The sequence below is a fragment of the Lagopus muta genome, chromosome 15 (genome assembly GCF_023343835.1).
Source record: "Lagopus muta isolate bLagMut1 chromosome 15, bLagMut1 primary, whole genome shotgun sequence".
Classification (NCBI taxonomy): Eukaryota; Metazoa; Chordata; class Aves; order Galliformes; family Phasianidae; genus Lagopus; species Lagopus muta.
In genome coordinates, this window is record NC_064447.1 from 4836403 (window position 1) to 4862684 (window position 26282).

At 39.1% G+C, this 26282-nt stretch overlaps 1 long non-coding RNA gene across 1 annotated transcript in view; it reads left to right on the forward strand.

Moving 5' to 3' along the window:
• Window positions 1-24968, forward strand: part of LOC125700881 (uncharacterized) — a 68401-nt gene extending 43433 nt beyond the window's left edge. Inside the window, exons 2-3 of the long non-coding RNA XR_007380075.1 lie at window positions 17996-18771; window positions 23944-24968. This is a non-coding gene — a long non-coding RNA (uncharacterized LOC125700881). The remainder of the gene's footprint in view (window positions 1-17995; window positions 18772-23943) is intronic.
• The last annotated feature ends 1314 nt before the right edge of the window (window positions 24969-26282 follow it).

The following is a 26282-nucleotide window of genomic DNA, read 5'->3' on the forward strand; positions in this document are numbered from 1 at the left end:
ACCTAAAATTGTGGTGATATCTTTACTCCTTGTCCAGACAGGCTGTAACATGTTGTGATTGTTGCTGCTAGCTTTTTGCTGTACAGGGGGCTGATCTGTTGGTGCTTGTTGATGGGATGTGTTTGGGGCTACAGTCCAGATCCAAACTGATACTTAATATCTATTTAATATTAATATTCTTCATCAAAGTCACAATGTTATTTAAAATAATGGTTTTCTTTTCATGCTTTTTTTTTCGAGCCATTGATCATTTTATCATGATTTTGTACTCAATATGACAGCTTAGAAACTTTTTATTTTCTAATAATGCAAACTGAAGGTCTCATGTTATTGCTAGAGTCTGGAAATGATAGTTTTAGCCAGCACCAAGAATAATGAGACTTTCAATTTGGTCACAAGAGATGATAAAACTATTTCTTGTAGCATTTCCAATTTTTTTTTTTTTGCCCAGGTGAGAAATACTAGAAAAAATATTCTGATGGGTTTTGACTGTCTGCTCTGTTCCCAAAAGGATAAAAACTCTTTCATATTAACTTAGAAGGAAAGGTTTGGGCTTGTTCTTTCCTGTGATACATTTCATACATTTCAATACCTGAGGTCTAAATAATTTTGAACTTCAGGGATATGTGGAATATAAACCAAGCTCACTATCTGTGATGGCATTTAGGACAAATGGATTCATACCTTTGTTCTGTCCTGTATCTTATCAAATTGGTGATGCATTCACATGAGCTGATATACAACACACAGATCACATATGTAGCATAAAAATCGTATACTTTGTCTCTTCCCATCGTTTGCTAGGTAACTCTCTTTCTCTTAGTCTTTTTAAAGGGAATTATAATAACTTACTGCTTTATCTAATTGCAGAATGCAAAGAAGAATCCACTTAATTAAGACTTTAATTAATTTTATGGCCCTCACTTGCTCATTTTTCCAATAATATTGAAATGAAGCAAGAATTTTTTAATTGAATAATAGTAATTTTGCTAACTGTAATTTTATGGTAAGCTAGGTCAATCTAGAGCAGCCTTGAGGAGGAGGACTTAGGAGTGTTGATGAGTGAGAAGCTCAACACGTGCCAGAAGTAAGCGCTTGTGGCCCAGAAAGCCAACTGTGCCCTTATCTGCATCAAAAGTGAGGTAGCAAGCAGGGCGAGGGAGGGGAATTCTCCCCTTTTACTCTGCTCTTGTGAGATCTCACCTAGAATACTCTGTTCAGCTCTGAAGGTCCCAACGTAAGTGATGTGGAGCTGAGCTGTTAGATTGCATCCAGAGGAGGCCACAAGGATGCTCAGAGGACTGGAGCACCCCTCCTGTAGAGACAGGCTGAGGGGGCTGGGCTTGTTGAGGAAGCCTGGAGAAGAGAAGGCTCCAGGGAGACCTCCTTGCAGCCTTCCAGCGCTTAAATGGGGCTTATGAACAATAAGGCAACTGACTTTATAGACAGGCAGATAGCGATAGGACAAGGGAGAATAGTCTTAAATTAAACTAGGGGAGATTTAGGTAATAGAAATTCTTTACTCAGAGGGTGATGAGGCTCTGGCACAGGATGTCCAGAGAGCTGTGGGTGCCCAAGGCCTGGCTGGGCAGGGCGCTGGGCAGCCTCAGCTGGCGGGTGGCAACCAGCTCGTGGCAAAGAGTTGGAACAGAGTAATGTTAAGGTCATTTCCATGCCAAGGTGTTTTTTGTTGCTATGATAAGTTACAAGTGTTTGTCCTTCTTTGGCTTAAAAAAAAAAAAAAAAAAAAAAAAAAGATTCAATGTGATATTTAACAGTCTGTGTGTATTTCACAACGGTAAAACTAAAAGCACCAGATCACTTAACTATTGTCTTGAAACAAGGTATTCTGGAAATATTTAAATGCTAAGTGAGAGTTGCTTTAAAGGTGTCAAGGATGTGCCATCCCCATGAGAATTTTAGTCAGGATTGTATCAATGACATCTGTCTGAATGACTGGTATCTTGCACTCAGTGAGGATGCCAGAGGCTGGCAGCCACTGTGTGCGCCAATAAGCTGCCCACCATTATAGCATGTAGAAGATGAAGGAGATTTAGCGCCTCCCTTTTGAAATCCCCATCAGCTAAAAAGGCCAGCAGCCGGTGGAGTAAGGTCCTGAAAAACACAGACTCAGAACGCACAGTAACAGTGAGGCTCTAAAGGGCTGCTAAGGTAATTTGACAGCTGCTAGACGAACTGTGCTCTCTGCACCGATTAAACAGGTTGAGTTGCTGGCCTGGGGCTTAGGCTGTGCTTGGGGATGGGATCCGAGTGAGGCTTCTGAGAACAATAAATCTCAGATACATACCAAGAGCAGGGAACAGAAGATGTTGCTGCAGTGAGGCAAGGAGTAAAACTAGACCTCTGTTTGAAATAATAAAGTTCAGTGACTGGGGAGTCTGATGGCTTTCATCTCAGCCTAGAGTGAGATTCAGAGATCAAGTAGAAAATGGAGTCACGGAGGGACGGCATGTCTAACAAGTGGCTTACACAGATAGTAAAAGCACTGCCTGTGTGTTCCTTCACCAAGAGCGCTGTCATGTCCTGCAGCTTTAGTCTCAGTCTACTTTTAGGTTTAAAATTTAGAAAGGAGGGTGCGGGAGTTCTGTAGAAAGTGGGGTGAGATGATTCAGTCAAAAACATACCTACGTATCTAGAGAGAAGATGTATTGTGCCTACATATCTACATATTTGAGGGGTGATCTGATTAATATTTATAAATATCTATAGGGAGGTGGGAGGGAAATGGATGAGGCCAGGCTTTCCTCATTGGTGTGTGATGATAAGAGAAGGGATGTTGGCCTAAAACTTGAACATAAGATGTTCCACACAAACAAGTGGAAGAACTTGTTTACAGTAAGGGTAATGGTGCAGGTTGTCTAGAGAGGTTGAGGAATATCCTTCTATGGAGATATTCAAGATCTGTGGATGCCTGTCTGTGCAATCTATTGTGTAGGGTACCTGCTTATGCTGGGATGTTGGTCTCAATGATCTTTTGAGGTCCCTTCCAACCTCTGCAATTCTGTGATATCATCTGTATAGCCTCAGCCTGGAGGCTAACAGCATCCCATGATACTGCTTTCAGAATTTAGGTTCTGAAAAGAAGCAGTGTAAACCCCATGGGGGATTACAATCATTACCTGTGCTGTATCTCTGAGATTAGTGTTAGTCTTGGCCTAGGATTAGGGTTCAGAGAAGGAGAAATGTGATGCTTATGATGAGGCTGACTTTAACAAGATGAGGGCTGCTTTTACATCCATTCTATGCACAGTTCTCAGTTGTAGTTAGAGCTACTCTTCTGAGCTATGGTTGTCAGCTCACAGTTAGGCTTGGAATTCTGAGAAATAGGAGACCTGTAGGAGGTGTGGGGTAGAGAAGAGACTGCAAATGTCAATTGAGGTCTGCTGCTGGAGTTATCCCCTCAGCGGTCAGGATCCCAGGACCTTACTCTCTGCCTGGTTTGGCAGTTTTGATGAATCTTACACTGAGGGCTGGAGTCTCCCTGAAACTCAGACCTCTCTGACTTCCTGAATTGTGTCTCTTCTGTGCGTTATGGTGCCCAGTCTCACTCAGCACTGAAGCTGGTAGGACTGAGCACAACCTGTGGTGTGCACTGCATTGGTAGCCGTCTGTGGGGACTGCTGCCCCAGCTGAGTGTGTTAGAGCTGCCACTGTGCTAGTCTGTCCTGTGATTTACTGAGGTCTATAATCTACTTTTGTTATTGATGTTCATGTGAATTCTGTGAAATGTCACTGTTGGTTTTTTTCAGTGTTTATATTGATGGTGGTGTTGTTTTTTCTGTTTTGACAGTTTTCCTTGTTAATCTCTTTTTAATAAAAAAAAAGATAAAGCTTTTCTTCTGCACGTGCCCTCAAGCATGGAATTGCAAGTCGTATGTCTCTGCACCTGTCAAAGGTACACAAAGATCCAAAATGCGACACAAACGTGATTGAGGTTGGAAATGTAAAGAGGAATGGGATCCATTCCCTTAGTAAATAGCTCTCTCTGCCATCCGGGCTATTTCAGTGATGCTTTATTTTGGGATGGAAGGATTCTTAGTAACAATTTCTGTTAGCATCGGCGTGAAGCATTAGGGCTTTGAGGATAGGGTGAATTATGTGTCTTGAGTTAAATCATTCATGATATTATTAATAAGTAACTCCAGGATAAATAACTGGAATTTACATTTCTGGGGAAAAAAAATAAAAAAAGTAGGACAACACCAGCTGGCACACGAGGAAAAAAGAACACACTACCTGCTTGTTGATCATTCAGGAACATGCAGTGGGCTAAGCTCTGCTTCTGTACTAATTCACGGCAAATCATTTGCCTAGTTCTGACACTAACAAGAGTCTCTCTCATATTTGCAGGCTCCCAAACCTCCCGTGGTAGTGCATGCATTTCAGCATGATGGCTGATCAGGCCTGCACTCTGACACATCCTGCACTGATCATTTATCACAGTCATATGTGATTTATTTACTTCCGACTCTGTGAGTTAGCAGGCTGCCTTCAGGATAATGTGGCTACTCAGTTTAGCTGTGCTGTAAATTAATACATTTGTTTTACTTCAAACTCGCAGACTGTGCTTGCTTGGGTTTCTTTTTGACTAAAAATGTAGCAGATTTACTGTTGAACTTCGACATGCTGATTTTGACCAAGTTAGCATGGGGTACAACTCTGACTCTGGAATCTTTTTTGCCTCTTGAAAATATGGCGCTCCTTGTGCTCTTTCTGCTATTCCACAGCTTTGTCATATGGTGCCATTGCAGCTGTTCAGCATGGTACAGAAATTTTGTCCCACCAGGTTCTTGGACATGTGTCAGTTTAGGGGCGTTGGGGATAAGATTATAACATGTGAGCTGGAGACAAATTTCTCTTAGGTCTATATTAAAGTGGAGTTGTTGTAACCAATCCCATGTTTCCTTTGTACATGTTAGCAAAGGGAGCATGATGGAGCCACGTGCTCTATGAAATGTGTTCTTCCAATTCTTCCAGAGCTTTTGTACTGCACAACTCTGAGTTACTGCTGATAGTCGTTATATTAATGGCAATTTTTTGGGAATTTTTTTTTTTTCCTCCCATGCAAGTTTACAGACAAATCAAGTTTGAGTGTTTGAGCTTTACTAAGATGTCTGACTTTCTTTTTTTTTTTTTTTTAAACCTTGGAAATTCATTGGTTGATTCTGGGTAGATATTTTTCCTGTCTGTCATCTTAATGTTAGAGGACATTTAAACCCCATCAGAATTTGGGGGTGCCGTGAGGCAACTTTGCTTTAGCTCTCCTTTGACTGCACATATATCAAGTCCTTTAGGCATTTATCATAAAAGCTGCACGTGGCCGCAAAGCTTTCCATTCTGCTGAGACTCCACACACAGCATCACAGGAAGTATCTTCACTGGAATCCATCTTTTTCAAGTGAAAACTCCACCAGTCCAGCATGAAGAAAACAGCGTCAGCATGTATTAAAAGTCTCTGGTTCTTTGTCACATGGACCGTGCTTTATTTGTAATAGATGTGACTTAGGTCATCTTTCCTAAAATGAGTGCACTAGTAACACAGATCAGCAAATGTTACAGCCAGAACTGCATATCTGGTGCATGTGTGTGCTGTAACCTTTTCGACTGAAAAACCAAATGTATTTATATACCTTTCATAATTCTTCCTGTTTGCCTGATCATTGCCCTTGGCGTGCTGCATTATAGCTTCTTATTAGCATTCCCCTTTGTAATGGAATATTTTACGTTGGGTACTCAAATATCTATAAAGACACTAGTAAAAAAGTCGACATTTACAATACCACAAAAAGGGCTGCTAGGGGTGTCTGTAATGTCCCTGTGTTGACATTGGATGTGGATTTAGTAGTGAGATGCAACCTGCATGTTCCAGCAAATGAATTTATTCCATCACCAGTTAGGGAGCAGAATATTTCCATCAGGCCAAGTTAGTGGCCTCCTTTCATAACCTTGGTACTAAATCTCTTAGAGGCTAGAGAGCTCTACATTTTAGCATTTTTCTTTTCCTTCTGCACAATCTTCTTGTCTTTCCTGAGAGGAAACTGAAACCTGTGCATTTGGGGTATGAGAGGCCTGGGCATGGATTTCATTCCAGCAATCCAGCCTTTTCCTTTGAGCAGATTCTGAGCCTTTCTGTAACTCACTGTGTTGGTGTTGTTGTTTTTTTTTTCCCCTACCTGTGGCTGAAGTACATTAGGGAGCTTTAATCACTTTTACGATAAAGCCTAGTTCAAATGCATCTGTGGGCTTTAGAAGTTTTGAATCACTTTTTTCGAGTTCAAAAGATGTGATCCTGGCTGGTTGCTACAACTTTGCTACTACCTGCTTGGGAACCAGTGTGTTTTTTCTGAGATTTGAAGTAAGGTTCGTGATCTGCTGGCCGTGTGCTTATCTGCATTGCTGTTCATTTAGGCTGTGTGTATATCCGTATGCGCGCTGTTATCCCTACCTTCATCAGCTCCCTGCGCTGCATTTCCCTGGAATTTTGGTTGAGAACATAATACCTAAAGATCAGGGATCTGAATAAGCAGTCTGTAGTTGAAGGCTTTGTTTACACATCTGATTAATATTTTAGTATGACTTGCTTTTGAAAGTCACGTTTTTTATTTAGCAGCCAAAGTTTAAGAGCTGTGTTTTTAGAATCTGGTATCCGTCTTTGTTTTAAGGTCAGCTATTCCATTCATCTTTTTAGCTAACTAATAATTGGTGCACTAAGACACATTTGGGTTATTCGGAGACTAAAAAATTCATGGTGTCATAATTTCACTTTATTGGTTCAGTATTGGAAAAGTCAAGAGAAGTCTGGTGCTTCAGATTCATTCGTTTAAAACTAAAATATTAAGCTTCTGACAGTGTGTAAAAATGTTGCCTTTGAAAAGATGTGCTCTGATTTAACTCAAAGCAATTACAATAAATTATCACTAGCATCAGTCTAAAATGCCGAAGAACTTATTAGAAAATGTGTTCCCATTAAATCATGGAAGAGAAAACATTTTTAACTGTATCAATATTTATTGTGAAATTATTTCTTTAAAAGGGAATAAAAAGGAGGTTAAAAAAAAACTTTAAAGTAACTGGCAACCATCGTGCTGCAGAGAAGCATCTCACACAAGTTAATTTTCTCCAACTGAGACGGAACTGCAATTATGTAAGATGTTAAGCCTTTTAGTGCATTAGTGGAGAGTGTTTGAGTACCAGAGCAATAAAGGTGGCGTGAAAGGAAATCTTAGTAATTACAGGCACCCAGAAACTGGAACTTCCCAGAGCTATTTGAGATATTAAGATGCCCAGCTTGTAGGTGAGTCAAATGAGTCCCTGACAGCCAAGGGTTCCCAGCACAGGAGACAGTCTGCTGTCTGTATCCTGTGCAGAACTGCGGCGCCCAGATGCTTTGCTCTGTAACTCAGCACAGGCACCAAACTAAAGCTTTTTTTTGTCTTTGTATTTGCTCAGGTCTGTGCCTTAATCCAGGTCTTGTTTTAATCAGATGTGCGGTAATCAACCTCTGTGGAATTGGTAATTATTTATCGTTTGAGGCCTTCTCCCCTCAAGGCTCTGTCTGTTTGATTTATGTATCTGGCACCTCCTTTACCAGCTGCCGTTCTGGTATGTATTTATTTGGAGCTAAAGAGGAAAGAAAGCATAGTAAGTTCCAAGCCTTTAAGCAATGTGAACATTTCTTTTTATTGCTATGTAATGTTCTCCTGAAGTGTGGAAATCTAGCCAGACAAACTTGGGATGCTAAGAAATGCAGAATACCTTACTTCCTTTTACCAGGAAAAACAATGTTCTATTTTTTTTGAAGTAGGAACACAGCGGTTATTTAACAAACAGGTTTTTAAAAGGGAAGATTCATCTGAAGTCAAAATCTTGTATTTTGTAGTCATTGTGATAAAGCACAACCAACTGGAATGTTAAAGATTGTTTTCTTTTATCCTTTAGATGAAGTTTAAAAGACTTGCTCTCTTTCCACCATGCTAACCACTAATTTTTTATCACTTCAGTGCCAGTTGCTCAATGTCACGAGTTGTGTGTTATGCAGCTCTAGGTACTTAATACGGTCAACAGAATGCACTTGTCTCTAGCACCATTTGACCATGAGTGGCCAAGTTGGCCAGAATGATCCAGTTTGGACATCCCTAGTAATCCTCAAAGACTAGGGAACTGGGCAAGATTGCTGTCCTTAATTCATAGAAGGAGAAGTCTTCCCCTGCCTGCCTACCCACCCAAAAAGGAAACAATTACCTGGTGGATGGAAAGAAATACATGCAGGATCAAGTCATATCTTTAGTACCAAAGAGAACTGCTTTGGTTGTGGTTTTTTGTTTGGTTTGTTTTGTCTGCGGTTTGCTCTGTGTGTGGAAGGGCTGAGCTTGGAAGAAACAGACAAATCCAAACTGGGTTGTGGCTTGATCTTTCTTGCTTAATTTATATTTGGCATCCAGTTTCAACATCCAAATGCAAGGCTGTTTCAGTGCCTGTGAGGTGCCTACAGGGAGTGAAGCCTCCAGCAGAGAGCATAGCCAAGACTCCTTTGGTTAAAATGGCAAAGAGGTGCTGCAGGGAGCAGTGTCTCCCAGGCAATATCTACCCCACAAGAGCCTGGGAAGCAGGAGCTGTCGTTAGGTGCCCTTTGCAGCTCCAACATGTACGAAGTTCAGCTTTAGGCAGGAGCTGCAAGCATAGCAGTGAAGAAGAGGCTGGGAATGCGGTACTTGATTTACCCCTGTATGGCACTTTCAGTTACATTTCCATGTCACATGGTACTTCCATCCGTATGTAGATGTCTTAGTCTGTTAAGTTTGCTTCGTCCATTGATCAGTCAGATGGAATGTTTAATCTCAAAATCTGTCTTGGAAGAGTTTGTAGTAACTACAAAAAAATTGTGTGTTTTAGCCTCTAGGTAACATTTCTCTATCCCTACAATATTGCAGTGCTAAACGGATTGCACAGATCTTTTTGTTGTGAAGCTTTTAGTCTCTTGCACTGTTCTGTCTCTAGTCTTCTGACAGTTTGTATTTGCATGAAAATGTGCTGGTATTTGCCTGATGAAGATGACAAGGAACCATTGGCTATGCAAGTGGCATTTTTATTTGTATGAATGTAGTTCTTCAAAACAGACAGACAAATATGTTGCTTAAAGCATGTTTAGAGTAGATACTGTAAGTATTACACTTACTTGGAGGGTGAAAGTAAAGAAAGAAAAACTCTCAGGATACACTTCAATCGTGTGCACTTTTTTCTTTGGTCTGTGATAATTCTCTGGATGATGCAGCAGTACTTTCTCCCAATAAATTCCAATTAAACTGTCAGAATGTTCAGCTATTCAGTCTACCTCTTCTGATTCTGCTAGTCACACTGCAATAGCATATTTAAAGAACTGCAAACACTTCTCATGTTAATTAGAAGTCTGGGACTTCTTTGTTATTTATCATCATCAAAGGTGATTGCAGTTTTCAAGAATGTGCTGTGTTTCTCATGTTATGATTTCTGTAGAGAAGTTCACCAAATGTATTCTATCAGTTTAGATTCTTGCAGACCTGGGGGAAAAAAAAGCTTTTATTCTTATTTATTACAATAACCTGCTACAGGCATCTATGTGAACACTGCTTTCTTTTGCCCATGAAAATATGGTCAAATGATCTCAACTTGAACACAGCAGGGCTCGGGTACCGCTGATGGTTGCAGAGATGCATGATGTATTTCAGGAAAGAGCCTTTACTTGGGCAGTGAAGTCGGGAAGCAGATAACATTGTTGTCTCAGTCAGGTAGCTGTACCAGACAGGTTGCCCACCCTGCCAGTGTTGACACCATGTTACTGTGCTCATGGAAATTCCTTTCTTCCTCCTCCAGCCAAATGTACCCTGTATATATGCTGTTGTACTATTCAACTTCAGTTCAGAAGCTGTGAATTTAATTCTTTGGCACTTTAAATGATTTCTGTTTGCTTCCCTGCCTTCTGACTGTGCATTTTCTTATGACCCTTCCCTTCCTATTTGCTTTCTGAAATACCAGCGAAAGCTGATTGAGACTTTCAATGTAATCAGTAGAACAGAGAACACAGTTATAAAAGCTTGTTGAGATGTGTCATTATTATGATCCCATACTTTTCAGCAGAAATATCTGCTGGCTTGGGGTGGATGCTGGTGGGAGAAAATATGGGAAGAGAGATTGAAAGGCATCCCAGGTCAAGTGTGTTCCTGCCCAGTCCTTCTGGTCCAGGAAGGCACAGACGGGACACGAGCTGAACAATTCTATGGTTGTTCCAGTGTTTGCAGAGAGAATTATGCCTATGTTCTTCTTGTGCCCTAGTTTATGTAGGGTAGGTAACAGCCCTGTTAAGTGTTTGTTGAGATGGAGATTATCTTGATTTCTAACAGCAGCATGACATGCCAGCAGGCTCCAGTGTAATATTAGGCTCTGTGCAAATAAAGCCCTGGTTCGAATTGCAGGAAGCCATTGTGCCATGGAAGACAATATTTGCTTTTATACTGATTGACATCAAAGTCTATGAAGTCACTGACACTCAGCGTGAATTCAAGAAGCAGAATAAAGCTCCATCTATTTATGTACTGGGAGGTTACAGACAAATCTGAAAAGTTATTTGTTCCAATACTTTATTTTGATAGTTCGTAATTTTTCAATGAGAGATTTATTCAAGTTGGAAAGATCCTTTCTGTCAATGATTAGAAAGTTTCACCAAAGTGCTTCTCACGACCATTCTGGTCATAGCAGCTGAACAGCTTCCAGGTTATTTGGTTGTTCAGAACCCCAGTGGATCCATGTTACTTTGTTAATACCTATGTTTGTTAATATCTATGCCCAACTGTGCTTTCTTGTGTATATGTTGTTATTCTTTCATCAGCTGAATATATAGTAGAAATTTGGCAAGCTTGTCTTCAGAATGAGAGTTAAGAGCAAGTTTATTGAGAATTCTGTCTTTTAGGTGTGTAATTAAATGCATTCCAGCTAGAATCGCTGCACAACTGTTTACCAAGCCAACCTTACAAAGTAGTAAATTATTGCTTAGAAGCTTTTACAAATTCATATTTATGTTATAGCGAAGAAGTTTACCTTGGGAACAGTATATTTAAACTGTCCCTGAAAGATTGCTTTAATGGATTTTCATGTGAGCTTCACAGATAACATCTTGTTTGTGTCAGATAGTACTGTGTAAATAATTGTAGGTAACATTGTTAAACTAAAACATAAATCCCAGATATTAAAGAACTTAGTAATATTTTGTGTGTTTTGATGGAGAGATTTGCCACAGAGCTAAGTAGAAGATAATACATGATGATTAAGATAGAGGGCCTTGTTTAAGATTTCAGTGAACTTCTGGTGTTCAGCACTCTTAGAAAAGGCATTAGCTGATATCTGGGTGGCAAGAAGTTTTGGAACGTTTTTGGAATTATTTTTTTCTGGACTAATGTTGAGAATGATTACTGTAGCAGTATTAACGTGGTAGTTCTTCCTGGCTCTATAGGATCTTGGGGGCCTATTGATCTTATTCAAGCTAACTGTATTACCTGCAGTAATAACAGCATCATTAACTGAGAAGTTCAGATAGGCATCATAATGCAGAACGGCTGCTGTGAATGATACTGTCCAGAATTAAAGTTTTTTATAAGACCTCATTAATGAGAAGTATGGGCAAATGTGAATTTATTAGATATGCTCAGTGAACTAGCCACAGCCTGTAAATGTCACCTGGATTACTGCTTCTACCCTTTTGTGCATTCAAGGCAGTTTAAAACACCACAAATACAACAGTGAAAGTGGGAAGAGAAGCAGGATGTCTCTTCCTATTTGCTGGTCATCAGAGTATCCTTGTGAGACTCTTTCATCAAAAGCAACAAAGTTTCTCTGCTTAATTACTTCCCTGATAACTCACACAGGAGTTGTGCTCTGGGAAATCTTCCAGTAGAGTCATATGTTTTGTGTTGCACCATGAAGATTGCATTGGTCATAGTTATTAAGCTTCTGTAAAATCCTAGGAGGATTTCCTATCAGAAGCAATAAAGTCCCTTCAGCTTACTGATACTCTATCATGTCCAGGGTTTTATTAATCTCTGTTACATATCTGTGAAAAGACAGAAGTGTTCAGCAGTCGTGGATTGCACCTGGAGTCAGGCATGATGCTGCATACCAGAATTTTGGTAGACTTGGTCTTTGCAGTCTGAAGAAGCTTCTATTTGGGAGTTACGCTTAAAGTTTACAATAGCTACCATATTTTCTCGTAATGCTGTCAGCACATCCTCGTGCTTCACTATGGTGGCCTCATTGCAATAAAGCAAGGTGACACCACAAAAAACTCCACCGTGGAAAAATCCATAAAACAAACAGGACAAAAAAAATGCAGATGCTGTTCCAAATCTAGTGAGTCTGGTTTTGAACAGTTTGAAAGCACAACCAGTTGTTTAAACAATAAAGCATCACTTTAGAGTTCTTAAACAACAAGAGAAGAAATGACAAAGCATTGGTGGTGCCTTAAGTTTTCTTTCTGTAAGTTCATTGTTTTTAAGACGTGCTTCAGCCTTCACTTTACCAGTTCCTGACTACCCTGTGGTGCAGAACCCTTTCCTAACATCCAGCCTGACTCTCCTGTGGCTCAGCTCCATGCTGTTCCTTCTGGTCCTGTTACTGCCATCAGAGAGCAGAGCTCAGAGGTGCCCCTCCTCTCCTCTGAACAAGCCAGCTTCCCGTGAGCCATCCCCTCTTGTCTTTTCACTGACACGTTGCTTTCTTTGAACACATAGAAATTTGAAAAGCAAGACTTTGGAAGCTACAAAATTTTTGCTGATTTTTGCTACAAAAATCATTACTGCTGTAGAAAGTTATTGTCATACTTTGGCCAAATGTCAATTGATTTTGTATTTGATACATTTCCAATTTATCTGTAATTAGATTATGTATTTACTTATCCTTGTAACACTTGTCAAATTTCCTTCATCTTTCTTAATACTGTGTTTAGCTAATGTGCCTTAAACTCAGGTATTTATGAACTGTCACACTGAAATATACAAATAAGAGGATAGAAGACCATGCTCTTGCTGTTGGTTTGCTATTATTGTATTTCTTCATGGATCTCCAGAATAATGCCCAACTGCAGATAATTGTTCGGGAACTTTAAAGAAATGGATCATTTTTGGGGATGTTAACACTTGCGTAACACTGGGGGAGGGATCTATGTTGTTATAGGTGCAGAGTTCTAATTCCCATATGTTCTTAATCCTCAGAGAAGAGATCAATTACCGTTTGGGTTTATGGAATATCTTTCTTTTTAAAGTAGTATCTTGCAGATGCCCCAGTCCCACCCCCAGAGATATTCAAGGCCAGGCTGGGGCTGTGAGCAACCTGCTGTGCTGGGAGGTGCCCTGCCTACAGCAGGGGGCTGAAACTAAATGATCTTAAAGGTCCCTTCCAGCCAAAACCATTCTGTGGTATTTTCTATTTTTGACGTATGCAGGTGGTGTTACAATGGAAAAAGAAAAAAAAAAATGATCTTTAGACTTTGATTGTCTGAATTCCCAATTTCTTGCCTAAATGTTTTAACAACTCCTATTCTTTACTAAAATCACTACAGTACAGGAAAGGATTTGATGGCTGTAGAAGGAAAGCAGACTTATACTCAAAGGAAGAATACAAAATCGTAGCTGATGAGGCAAACAATATTGGCAAAATCTGGATCTTTATTGTTCATGCTTTTACTGTTTGTTATACTGACTGGCAAGCAATCTGGTGAATTTGTCAGTCTGAAATGGAGTGTGCTTCGGAACTCAGTGGGGCAGAATGCATGCAGCAAGGGTGTTTCCTATGTAGGACTCAGTGTATTTCAAAGAGCAATCATCAAAACTCCTTGGCTTTGGTGAAATGTTATCCCCGCAATTCGGCAGTTCTTGGGTTTTTGTGCTCTTGCAATTCCTTAAGCTTGCCATCTGTCCAGGGAAACACTACATTCCTTTCCATTGATTGGCATTGAGATGATTGAGCTTCTCATCTGATTCAGCACTAACTGCAGAATACTTTCTGTAGGATCCACCAGGTCATTGCTGGAATGACTCAAGGGTTCCAGCACCAGTGTTGTCTCAGCCTGTCACCTTGATGTGCTTTATCTCTGATATGAATTCTTGGGTTCCGTATTGGAATAACATTTATTCGGTTAATAAATACTCAGATTTTTATTTCTTTTTCCTTCTGCCCTTTCAAATCCACTGTGTTGTCTAACACCTTCAAAGGTACTAAATAATTTGAGTGTATTCAAATGGAATGAGGATTTGTCTGTATCTGAACTACTTCCTTTATTAGGAAAAATAGATTCTTCAGTCAGAATATCTCTCTTCCTTTCCATTGCACTAGTACAACCTTACATCGTTTTCATTCCTGATAGTTCAAGGTCTTACTTGCTGGGTCTCCACATAAAAAGCTATTTTGAGTAAGAAGCTACTATTTTGAGTTAACACAGCTATTTTGATTCTTTTCATGTTTAATGACTTCATTAGGCATAATCAGACAAGTGATGAGGATTCAGCATTTGTTTGAATTGTTTTATAAGAGCATTTACTATATGAGTGCTGCTATTAGTAACAATTTCTTCCCTTATGTAATTAAATTTGCTTACCTGTTTGTATTATTTTCACTACTGAAAATGAAAGTGAGATACCATGTGGAATATTTACACGTACAGCAGAAAATAACTGACCTTTACATCAGGCTCAGTGAGTGCTCTAGACTGATAGATCGTATCCCTCAGTTTGAAACAGGTATAGCTATTCCGAAGAACAGCAATTCATTGTTGCACAACAATTTAAATCCATCTGAAGTTACTGCATTTTAATACTTCAAGTGTGTCTATAATGGCAGAGAGGGGGAAACGAGTCCTTGTTTAGAGTTCAAGGATAGAAAAGGTATGTCAGAAAGCTCTCTCAGTATATCACATTTATTGTGTTCTTATGCTTTGTTGCAAATGTCACAGCACTGCAGTTGCATGGAAAGTGAGTCTTAGCTAACAAAAGGCTTCACCTTTCCTTTTCCTCACTGTACTGTACTTTGTAATAAATACATAAGGAAACAGCATTTCCTATTTCCAAGTATTTCTGCTACACAGTGATGAGATTTCTTCACAGAGGAAATTGTGTTTTCTGTACAGTAATCTACATTTGAAAAGAGTTTTTTCACATATTATTCTTAATATAATTTGCTCCAACGTGAAGAACATAGTATGAAGAAATAAGAACTGAATTTTTAAAAAATGCAAATTGTACTCCTTATTTTTTGAGGTTTTTTTTTTTTTGTCTGGAGATGAACTTACTTGTCTTGGTGAAGTCAACATAAACTCCTAACCAAGAAAGCTAAAAATATATAGGAAAGGTAAATTAAAATGTATAAATTCTGTAAACTCCCTCACAGCGTCATGGGACAGTGAACAAACAGTTGAGAGTCTTTGAGGTTGCTTTGTACGAAGGAGTCATTTAAATGGAAAATTACAGAAAAAGTGCTGACTTCCCTGATAAGCTGCCAATAGGAGATTTAGGGCTCCCCATGTGCCATCAGCATGCTTTAATTGATTACCGTGTTACTATCCTGAGGTGTGCTAAAATAAAGGTTAGAGAAATCCTGAGGATATCGCCTACCTTTTTCAAACTGCACAATTAAGGGTACAGCACATAATCTGAGAACAGAAGTCATCATTCAGAAATAAGTGATCTGCTTTACTTGGAGGAAAGAAGTTTTCTAAAATTCACAGATGAGTCTGCAAAATGGCTGCATAGAGGAGTGGTCAGGAACTGGATTGTTAGGTGTTCCAGGAGAACAGCACCGCAGATTATGGGCTGTATTACACACAGGACTTGGGGAAAGATACCGGCGTCAGAATCTACATGGTTCTTGCCATAAACGTGTTTGTGTTAAAACTGTTCCTTAGTTTTGTGAGCCATTTTGTGGAGCTATTTTTAATAGTTCTACACCGGGTACCAAGAGGCATCACCTGTGGAGCAGTGGCGGGGCTGATTAGAGTTGTATTTAGGTTTTGCAATCTAAGCTGGCTAGTAGTTTACACGCACTTGATTCTGTCTTGTACTTCTTGCTGCCAGGTGTAGCTCAGGAGTGTGCAGATCAGAGGGAGAGGCTCTGCGGTGCTTTTGCTTGTGCTCTAAGCCTGAGCAAGAGGCGAGCAACTTGTCAAGCTTTAGCTACAGGGTGCCAGCAGATGGTCTGCACTGCAAGCGCCCGTCGGTCAGCTGTTGTTGGTCCTGGTGGGATGTCTCTATTCTGCACTGCTGCCTGTGGGTCAGCTTTCAATTACCTGGTGAATTTTTTGCTGAAATAAAGTGATCACAGGTTATCTTCTCAAACTTTGTCAAAAAAGCAGTGCGCTTCTCAAGACTGACAAGTAGTGCCATGGGTGCCCTTCTATTATGTAACTTCCTAAAATAGGTACACACACTGGAAACTGTTTAACAGAGTAACCTTCAGCACTGGAGAAGTTTCAGTGATTAAATATTGGAAAAACTTCTAGTTTCTATAAATGAGAGGCTAGAATCATACCTCTTAATGGAAATGTGTTGTAACTGAAGTCTTCTTTTATCCTGTTTTAAATTAGGTTTTGTTTCTTTGATCAGCTACATTAGGCCAATACAGATATTAGGAAAGAAAAAACACCCAATAAATTACTCCAGGAAAATACCGGGATCGCACCTTTTTCTTCAAAAATCAATGGCACGATTCAGAAGAACACCCATTTAATATACAATATGAAAATATTTCACGTTTTTGAAATTGATTGTTTTCTCTTTAATGTGTTACTAAAGTCAATACAACAGTTCAGCTAAATCAAAACAAATTAAAACACTCCAGGAATTTTCAAAGTATTGGCTTTCGTCTGCAAACAGGTGAAAACAAAATTTTGAAATAGTCTGATAAACGAAAGTTATTCTTTCTCAAACAGCTCTAAATATTGCCTGCTGAAAGATGTTTCAAGGTGTGGAAGATGACAGTAGGTGCTGTGTTGTGGCTTTCATGAACAGCTGCAAGTGGAGTGGTGGTGTAATATTTTTATAACTGCAGTAAACTTAAATTGTTACGGATTGAATGCTTTTTTTCTAGCCAGTAATTAGCATTTTCTAGTGCTGGAGTACTGTGTTTCAAGATATTTATATAAATATATGATAACAACAAGTGAAAATAAAAGGAGATAGGAGGATTTGGTCTATAAAAGATGCTTCTCTGATCAGTTCAAAGTTCTGAATCCCAACAAGCAGCTGCTATTGTCTGCGCAGCTTTTTCAGAGTATATAAACAAGATGGAATTCCATGTAGTAAATGACTAAAACTGCTTTTGATCAGAATGTACGGTAGCAATCATTAAATATATCTTGTGTGGTGACAGCGGAAAGGCATTGTTCTCCATTCTGCTCAATGGTCCATGCTGGAACACTTGTTTCATATCTTGAAACCATTTATGATTGCAGTTAAAGAAGTCAGTGCTCTAACAGTGCCAATGAATCAAGTAAAGTCATCCCATTCATCTGTCTGTTAAAAAAAAAAAAAAATACTGGAGAGAATAAAGACAAATACAGAATCCAACCATACCCAAAGTTGCATTACAGATGGATCAGTGGAATGAGATGGGTCAGGAAGTAAGCAATTTAGGTTTTGTTCGGGCTTTAGTTTTTTACTTCTTCATTTCAAATCTTCTTTTTAAAATAATGATAGTAAAAGTTGACAGCCTGAAGTTTGCATTTTGAACAGCTGTCCACCTGCAGATGTGGCTCTTTGTTAATCAAATGAAGGTTTGTTTTTGTTTGGCTTATTTATATGACCTTGTTGCAGTGTGACTGTTGTCCACCTTTGTAACAGGGGCATAAAAGGGAAGTGGGTTTATGTGAAATAATTCCTGCGAACCTTATTAGTTCAAGGTGAAGCTCTTTGTGTTTGACTGACAGACTTGAGCACACTTTTATGATTTTATTTTTTTTCAGGTAGACTGAAAAAAAACGTACACAAAATATCAGATTCTGCCAGGATGGACAGGGTATTTTGCTTCATGTGTGAAGAGAAGAGCACTGCCTGGAGGATTCTCTTTTCCAGAAAAAGCAGAAGCCGGAGAAGCTTGCCTGACTCAGCTGTAATGAATGAATAGATGACATCTGACTGTTAAACAGAACCACATTTCCAAATGCATCTCCAAAGGGTGTGATGGAGTAGCCAGCATGGATTCCCTGCAATTACTAGACCATGTTCTACAGAGAATGAGTGGCTTCCTGAAATACCCATTCAAGACATGGATTCTGGGTACTGTTTTCAGACTATTCATATGTTCACAAGACCTACTCGGAGCCCCTGAGCAGATTCTGCATTCTTCAAATTTATGCTTCAAGCTCTATTTGCTCAGGATTCTTGTATCTACCTTCACATTGAACCAAACACTAATTTTGAGTTGCACACGCTGAAACATGGATATGAAATATCTGTAAGCTGGTGGGAAGAGAATTAAGTAAAGCAGTTAAAAGATGCATTGTGTGACCGTGCATCCCTTCTTTTTTTATATCTGGTGCATCTCACACTTCACAGTTGAGAGGATGTGGAAAGAATAAAATTTTTGAATTTTTGTCTCGGTGCAAAGCATGGACAGCTGCAGCATGAACCACTACAGGCCCTACTGGACAAGGTCTTAGCTCAGAAGAAAACAACTTGTGTGTGCTGGTGATGTGCATCTCTGTATAAGCACGTTTGGAAGAAGTCTGTTTGTGATTTGGTAAGTAGCTTTTTTTTTTTTCTTAAAATTCTGGACCTTATCTATTTAATGGTCATCTTTTATTAGAAAAGTGGATATAGAATGTCCATATCTAAAGAGCAGAGCTTACCTTGTTAGTGAATTTGAAGGGTCCTTGCTGTTGGCTGGCAGTATCTTTCACACCTTCATCAGTAACTGGTGGGAAGAGTGTTGTCAGCTCCCTACAAACTGTATCTTAGCGTGTCTTAGGGTGAAGAGTTCTTTCTGTGCATATCTGTATTAGATTATTTGGTGTATTGAGCTTGGCTGGCCGTCTTAAAGTCATGCCTCTGTATGCTAAGAAGGCCTTCCAGGCGTCTCTTCAGCAAAGGAAGTAAAACAGACAGGTTCATGGTTCTCAAATATGTTATAGTGACTGTTTGGTAAGTGTTGGAAGTATTGTGAAAAATAATGGCTAGGAGCAAACATAATTGACCTGAAGTCACTGGGACTGAATCTGGGAAAACAGAATTTTGAAAAGCACTGTGTGATAAGCTTAAAATGCTTGTGGTTTAAGTGGTTTATAAAGAAACTAATTAAGCTGTAATTAATTTCTTAAATTGACATCTCTTTTTTTCCTGTTTTCAACTTTTCTGAGAAAAGATTCCTACAATCAGGACTTAGTTGAGAGAATGTGAGTTTCTTTTTACAACTGCACTGTTTTCTTATGAATTTGATTTGCAGAGTTGCTTAGACTTAAGGCTGAGAGGTTGAGATTGAACATATTGGCTTTACATCTGTGGGTGGAACTCTGGCTTTTCATGTTGGATTTCTACTTTTGCTCTTAATTGCTTTTCAAAGCATTGGGTTTGCAGCTGTGAAAAAATCATGGCATGTTATTTTGCAATAACACTGACGGTGGTAGAAAAATTCTGGTGCGAGCACAGGAATGGGAAGGGCCTGCATGATAGCCATAGTGAGATTTACAGTCAGGTAAGTAAATAGGATGACTTTGAAAAATTGGTGAGAGTAATGGAAGTAAATGGAAAAGACTGGAAAGCAGGAATGTATGTAATCTTTGAGATACATGATTAGCCAATGTGATCTTTTACTGAGGAAGGAAGAATGGTTCAAAAGTCAGGGCAAGACTGATTTAAAAGAAAAAAATAAAATTCTAGGTTTACAAATAACAAACCTCTTCCCCAGAAAGCTAATACAAAAACTTGTTTTGAGTTTAGTCACGTCATTTGGTCTGGGCCTCAATGCAGATCTCTTTCAAACTGACCTCATATTATCAATTTTTTTTTTTTTTTTTAACCTTTAGATCTGTAGGACTGGATCTACAGTCCTACAACTGAAAGGCTAAAATTATGTAGTGAAGATGGAAACAGAAACAGTGGTGCATTTCTAAGTGGATTCAGATTTTTATGCTAGGGTTTGGTGAAGATGTAAATTTTGTCATGGTTCGTTAGAATATGTTCCCATGGAAGCAATAATTCAGAATTGATTTTGATCAATAGTCGACTGCTTATGATTTTAAGGAGCCAAACTATGCAAGGTTTTTTTCCTATTTGCATGGTAGTAGTAGTACTATAATTAAAACTTTATTTGAGGCTAAACTAATAGCATTTTTTATGGCTTTGAGTAATAATGCTAATGTTCACGTTGAATGCAAATGGAAGAATAGCATTTTTACAGGCAAATAACAAATGCCTTTTTCTTTCTTGAAAAGGAATAAAGTCTATTGCTAACATGGGCCAAAGATCTTAAGTCAGTAAGAAAATTTAGTCACTAACAGAAGGAGCTGAGTACAGACAGACAGTCACTTCCTTGGTCTGATGAAGGCCAGGATGCCGTTGGCTTCCTTGGCCACCTGGGCACACTGCTGACTGTTCAGCCAGCTGCCAACCAGCACCCCCTGGTTCTTTTCCGACAGGCAAATTTTCAGCCACTCTCCCCCAAGCCCACACCACTGCAGGGTGTTGTGACCCAAGTGTAGCATCCAGCACTCAGCCTTGCTGAAAAGTGGCTTGGCAAGTTCCTCCACCAACTCTTTCCATTCCTTGGATGTATTCCATCCAGCACCATAGACTTACAAACATTCAGAGAGTGGAACAGTTCACTTACAGTTTTCCATTGGATTATAGGGGCTTCATTGCATTCCCAGTCACAAATGTCCATCCCGGGAGGATGGTACCTGGAGAATACTGACCTGACTAATAAAGCCTAAGGCAAAAAAAACATCTAGTAACCCAGCCTTATCCACATCTTTTGTCCCCACATTCCCCTTCACATCCAGTACAGAAGTGAGAATTAAAAATAATCCTTCCTTTGCTTGTTAACATATTTATAAAAGCATTTATTATTGTCTTTTACTGCACTGGCCAAATTGTTTTCCAGTTAGGCTTTGTTCCTTAAAACTTTCTTGCTATGCAGTTTGATAATATTGTTACAGTCTTCCTGAGCTGACCAACCAGAGATCATAAACTCTCTTTCCAAGTTCCTGAAGATGCTCTTTGGTCAGCCAGGCTGACCATGGACAACTTGACTTTCTGCACATCAGGCCTTTAAGCTCATGTTTCTGAAGAAGGCCCAGCCTTCCTGGAGTGCGCTCCCTTTCTGAACTGTATTCCAGGGTGCCCTATCAGCCAGGCCTCTAAATAGGTCAAAGGCTGCCCTGTCCAAATCCAAGGTACCAGTTCTGCTACCTGCCATTCTTAATTCACCTAGGCTATCATTTCATGATCACTGTCCTAACACAGCCCTTACCATCACATTTCACTGCACTTACTGCAATTGACCTGTATCCACTGGGGGCTCGACTGAAACCATCAATTGCTTTTTACAGTAGGACAGTGCCTCCTGCAACCAACTTCCTGTATGTCAACGAGTCATTGAGTTTTGTTGTGGATCCTTGGACACAATATGGTTAGCAGCTGTATTCATAAAAATTTATCATAAAATCGTTTGAGTTGGAAGCGACCCCTGAAGGTCATCTGGTCCAACTCCCCTGCAATGAACGGGAACATCTACAGCTCCATCACGGTACTCAGAGCCCCATCCAGCCTGACCTCGAGTTTCTCCAACAACAGGGCATCCACTGCATCTCTGGACAACCTCCAGCCCCTCACCAATCCTACTGTAAAAGTACTTCTTCCTTATGTCCAGTCTTCCCTCCTTTATTTTGAAATAACCTTCCCTTTTCCTGACACAACAGACCCTGCTAAAGAATCCATCCCCTTCTTATAGTCCCCCTTTAGATCCTGAATATGAATATAGTGCATGAAAGCACTGATCTGTGCCACACGGATGCATCTGCAGAAGCAAGGCCTCAGCTCACTCCATCAACCACCTCATGAAAACCTGCTAACACATAGAAAAGATATACCCAGCTGCAAGAAACTCAACATCTCAGTAACATTTTGTCTACATACACATAGCATACAGTATCTGCAATTAAAATGTTAGAACTCAACGTAGCAAAACTCCTTTTCTTGAACAGATGAGTAAAATAAAGAATTCCAGTCACTGAGAGGTAATACAGGTTTCTAGTGCACCAAGTTCCAACACATGAATGGAAAATGATGACTATACTTACAGGATGTATATATATGTATATATACAGCCTGTAAATACTGCGTACAGATATCAAGTGTTTTAAGTATTTCAGAATAGCATGCAAATTTAAATTTAAATTCCTTCCTTATACAAGCATTTGGTGCAGTATCTGTGGTTTGTTGTCTTTTCTCTCATAAAGTTTCCACCAGTTTTCTTTTTTTTACCCTATTAGCAGAATCTAGGATAAATGCCCTAAGTCTCCTTTTTACTGGTTTTCCAGCTACTCAAACATCTTAATGTTTTGAATGAATACAGCAGTACATCTGTAGTCAGGCAAAGTGTTCTCTGAAGCTGATGGGAGATTTGCCTCAGTTAGGGGTACAGAATTTAGCCAAAGATGTTCGTCTACTTATGTAAAACAGTAAAGTTTCTCTTGCAAATTTCATACCACACTAGACGGAAGTCTGCTTGTTTTACACTATTAAACATCCCATCTTTTGTCACACAGTGAAATTTAAGATAATATATTTCCTCTGCTGGGTGTTTATGCTTGGAAATTATGTTGCTGTATCCATGTATTGAAAATTTATGAAAAGTGCTAGCATATTTCTTGCTAGGTATTTTTTTTTTTTCTGAGCTGTTTTGTAACTTCAGTGTGGCTTGAAAACTACTTCTTGCCCACAGCTAGCAAGAAACAGTGATTTCATATTTCCCAAAGTGGAGGCCAGTCAACAGCATTTCTCTTTATTGCAAAGAGGGGATACAATAATAAAAAGACATTTGCTGGTGGAATATTGCCAATAAAGTGCAATAATATATTAAAGCAGATACTTAAAGTTGAAATTTATGAGTTTGTTTTTCTGTGCCAGTCAACGTATTTTCATATGTTAACATCAAAATGCAGACTCTCAGCAGATCCTTTAATAATAAAAACAGCAGCTGTCAAAAGCAAGTGGAGAATTTTAACTTTTGATATAAGTTTATCTTGCGATTACTTTTTTTTCCTCAAATTCAATTTTCATTTACTATTTTTTTTCTAGTAAAATATTAATCACCTTGTTCCTTCATGTACCCTTCAGTGGAGCTCTCAGACCAATAGTCTTTCTGTTCTGCTCCTTCTCTTCCAGTGAGATAAATTCAGAAAATGAATATTTCACTCAGCGAATAGGGAAACTTCCCAAAGCTAGGGATAGCATTATTTTTAGATAAGGTAAACGATTTATATATTCCACATGTTTGCAGTGCTATCTCCCGTGAGTTGCTCTTTTCTAAATGAAATTACCTCAAGTAAACTTTCCTTTGTTTTTAATGGAGTCTCTTAGTATTTGGTAAACCATTCCAGTTGATATGCACACATGTAACAGAGTATTCAGAATTGAAGGATGCTTCTTTAAGAACCAGGAAAGTGAGGCAGGGTCAAGCTGTTAAATTACCTCACCTGTTTACTGTCTGCTTGCCAAACAATCTGTAAAACAGCGTTGTTTGCAATGTGCACAGAACAAGGTATGGTAAATTTAACTGCTGTGAAGCATGTCATCTGGAGCTCTGTGAAAGGTATAATTAGGTTCCAGAAAAATTGGTTTCAGATATCAAACTACCAGTTTCGTGACCAATAGGATAATGACTGTTTTTCAACCTGCAAACTTTTTTTTATAGATGGCCATATAATGCCATTGATCCAAGATAGATCTGCTGTTGACTTTCATTGAAGCTCTGTACGAGGACTAAAAACAGCGTCCAGCCCAAAGTCTGTAATGGAGAAAAGCAAGACTCGCAACTGCAGTATGTAAATATTGCACCCATCCCAGCAGCGCTGTTCGAAGGCGCACACACAGTGCACACACACATACAGTACAACTCAGTAAATTCAGGTTGTAGTTTTGTGTTTCTATCAATTTCATGTGACTTGAAGATACCTAGGAATGTCTCTTTTAGAAAAGCAAATCATTCTATATGCTTTTTAGTTCTTTAACCTGAAGATTAACAAAAAGCTGCTCAAAATGCTTGGTTTTGGTTGTTATTTGTGAGACTATCTGCCATTCAGGAAAAGCTGTAGGGCTGTGCTTTAGGTAATTGCTTTAACTTAAGCATGTATGCTGTCCCATTGCAACATAGTTACAGGTACATGGAGACTACAGGTTTAGAAAAAAAAAAAGTAGGTAAATGAGGAAACCAGCTGAAGGTCAGTGGGAGCTTTGTTTTTTTTTACAGACAGTGAAAGCACTAAGGATTGTGACAAATTTTTTGTGTTTGAGAGTCAGACAAAACAGAGGCAAAACTTGCATTCTGATGGGCTTCCATGTTGTTTGACAATTGGGAAAGGACGTTCTTGTTGGTTTTTAAAGTAGTGCCTGTTAAAGCGTAATTACGCATGGACAAAAATGAAAGGGGACACCAGCTGTTAATATACTAGATTGTGAAGCAAAAGTGAATGTTTTTAGTTTTATTCACATTGTGCCTTTAACTTACTCAGTTTGGACAAAGTGGACTAAGAAAACATTGTCACTGCAGGTCTTGTTACAAGGGTTCTGTTATTTTCCTTTCCAGAGTGAAGTGTGATGATAGGGACAGATTCACATCTGTGTATAAACAACCGTAAAGCCACACTTATGTGCAATAAAGAAGTGAAGCAAAAAATATTGTCTCATAACTTCCAGGTTATTTTTCTGGTTTAACTTTTTATTTCTGAACCTGCTCAAATTTACATCATAGGAAATATATCAGTAAGGAAAAAAAAATGGCGTTTTATTACTTTAAAACATCAGGGCAATATAGCAAATAAGGCTTTTCTTAAATATCTCTCTATCTCTGATTCCTGAGCCTGGCTATTTTTTTTTTTTTTTTTTTTTTTTTTCAGCCAGCAAGCAGTTTCTTTTTAAGGACTATTTTTTCATCTACATCCATTGTCTGATATTAGCCCTTCCTAAATGGTAGTAAATGAAAAGTTGTAGTTCTGCAGAAGCCTGGCTGCAGCTTTGTCCTTGGCTGCTAAGTATCTATTGAGTGGAGCTTTGTAGGGTTTTTTTTTCCTATTATTCAGATAGAGATACTTGAAATAAATTGAGATTTCCTTCTATTCAGTTAGGTGTGATACTGTGAAAAGGTTTTGCTGTCTCTGGTTTGAATATCCTATGGACAAAGAAATGTCTTTTACCTAACAGAGATACCACATAGAACAAACTTTCATTCCTTATCAGGTAACTTCCTTTCAGAAAGAAGTTTCAGTAAGGAATTTGAACTGCACTGCCTCTGGCCTCCTGGTGCTTTCACTGTGTTAAGTTAGCTGCATTTCTGGTACTTTAGATCTTCAGAATTTCTTTAGTTACTACGTATGCATTAAGCCTGTATACTAATTATGTTTTCTAGTGGGTGATGATGTTAATTGCCAGAAAGAAGTGTATAAAGCAAAGCGATACCCCTTAATATTATTTTACATTTAGCATTGTCATTTTTGTCGTTAGCAATTGTCTCTCCTCTACCCTATTATGTTCCACAAAGAATGCATGTGTGTTTAAAAATATTGAAATACTTCATATTTCATTTGGGTTTTGTTTTGCACTTTGAAGTTCTGAGTGAATGGAGATGATAAACCAGAACTGCTAAAACTGTAGGGTGAAGGAATCTTAAGATGACATAATTTGTCAGTGACAAGTCAAGTTCAAGGTTGTTTCTCAGTGAATGCTTCAAAACAAGAGGTGAATGAAATTGCAGAAGCTAGAGGGAAGTACCTGAGCGCTGTGAAGAACAGTAGGAAATGGACTTGAGTCACTGTAAAGCTTGCCAGTTCTAGAGTTACATGGAACATGCTAATACATGAGATGCACTGAGACATGTCTGCAGATCACGGGAAAGAAAATCACCGGTATCTAATAACTGATGAGAATATATGCCTGTAGAGCTGTAAGGTCATAATAGTGCCATGAGGAGATTGACATTTTGCTGCTTCTTTGCACCTTTGGGGCAAGATCAACTCAGGTGCAGACTGGGAGCTGGCT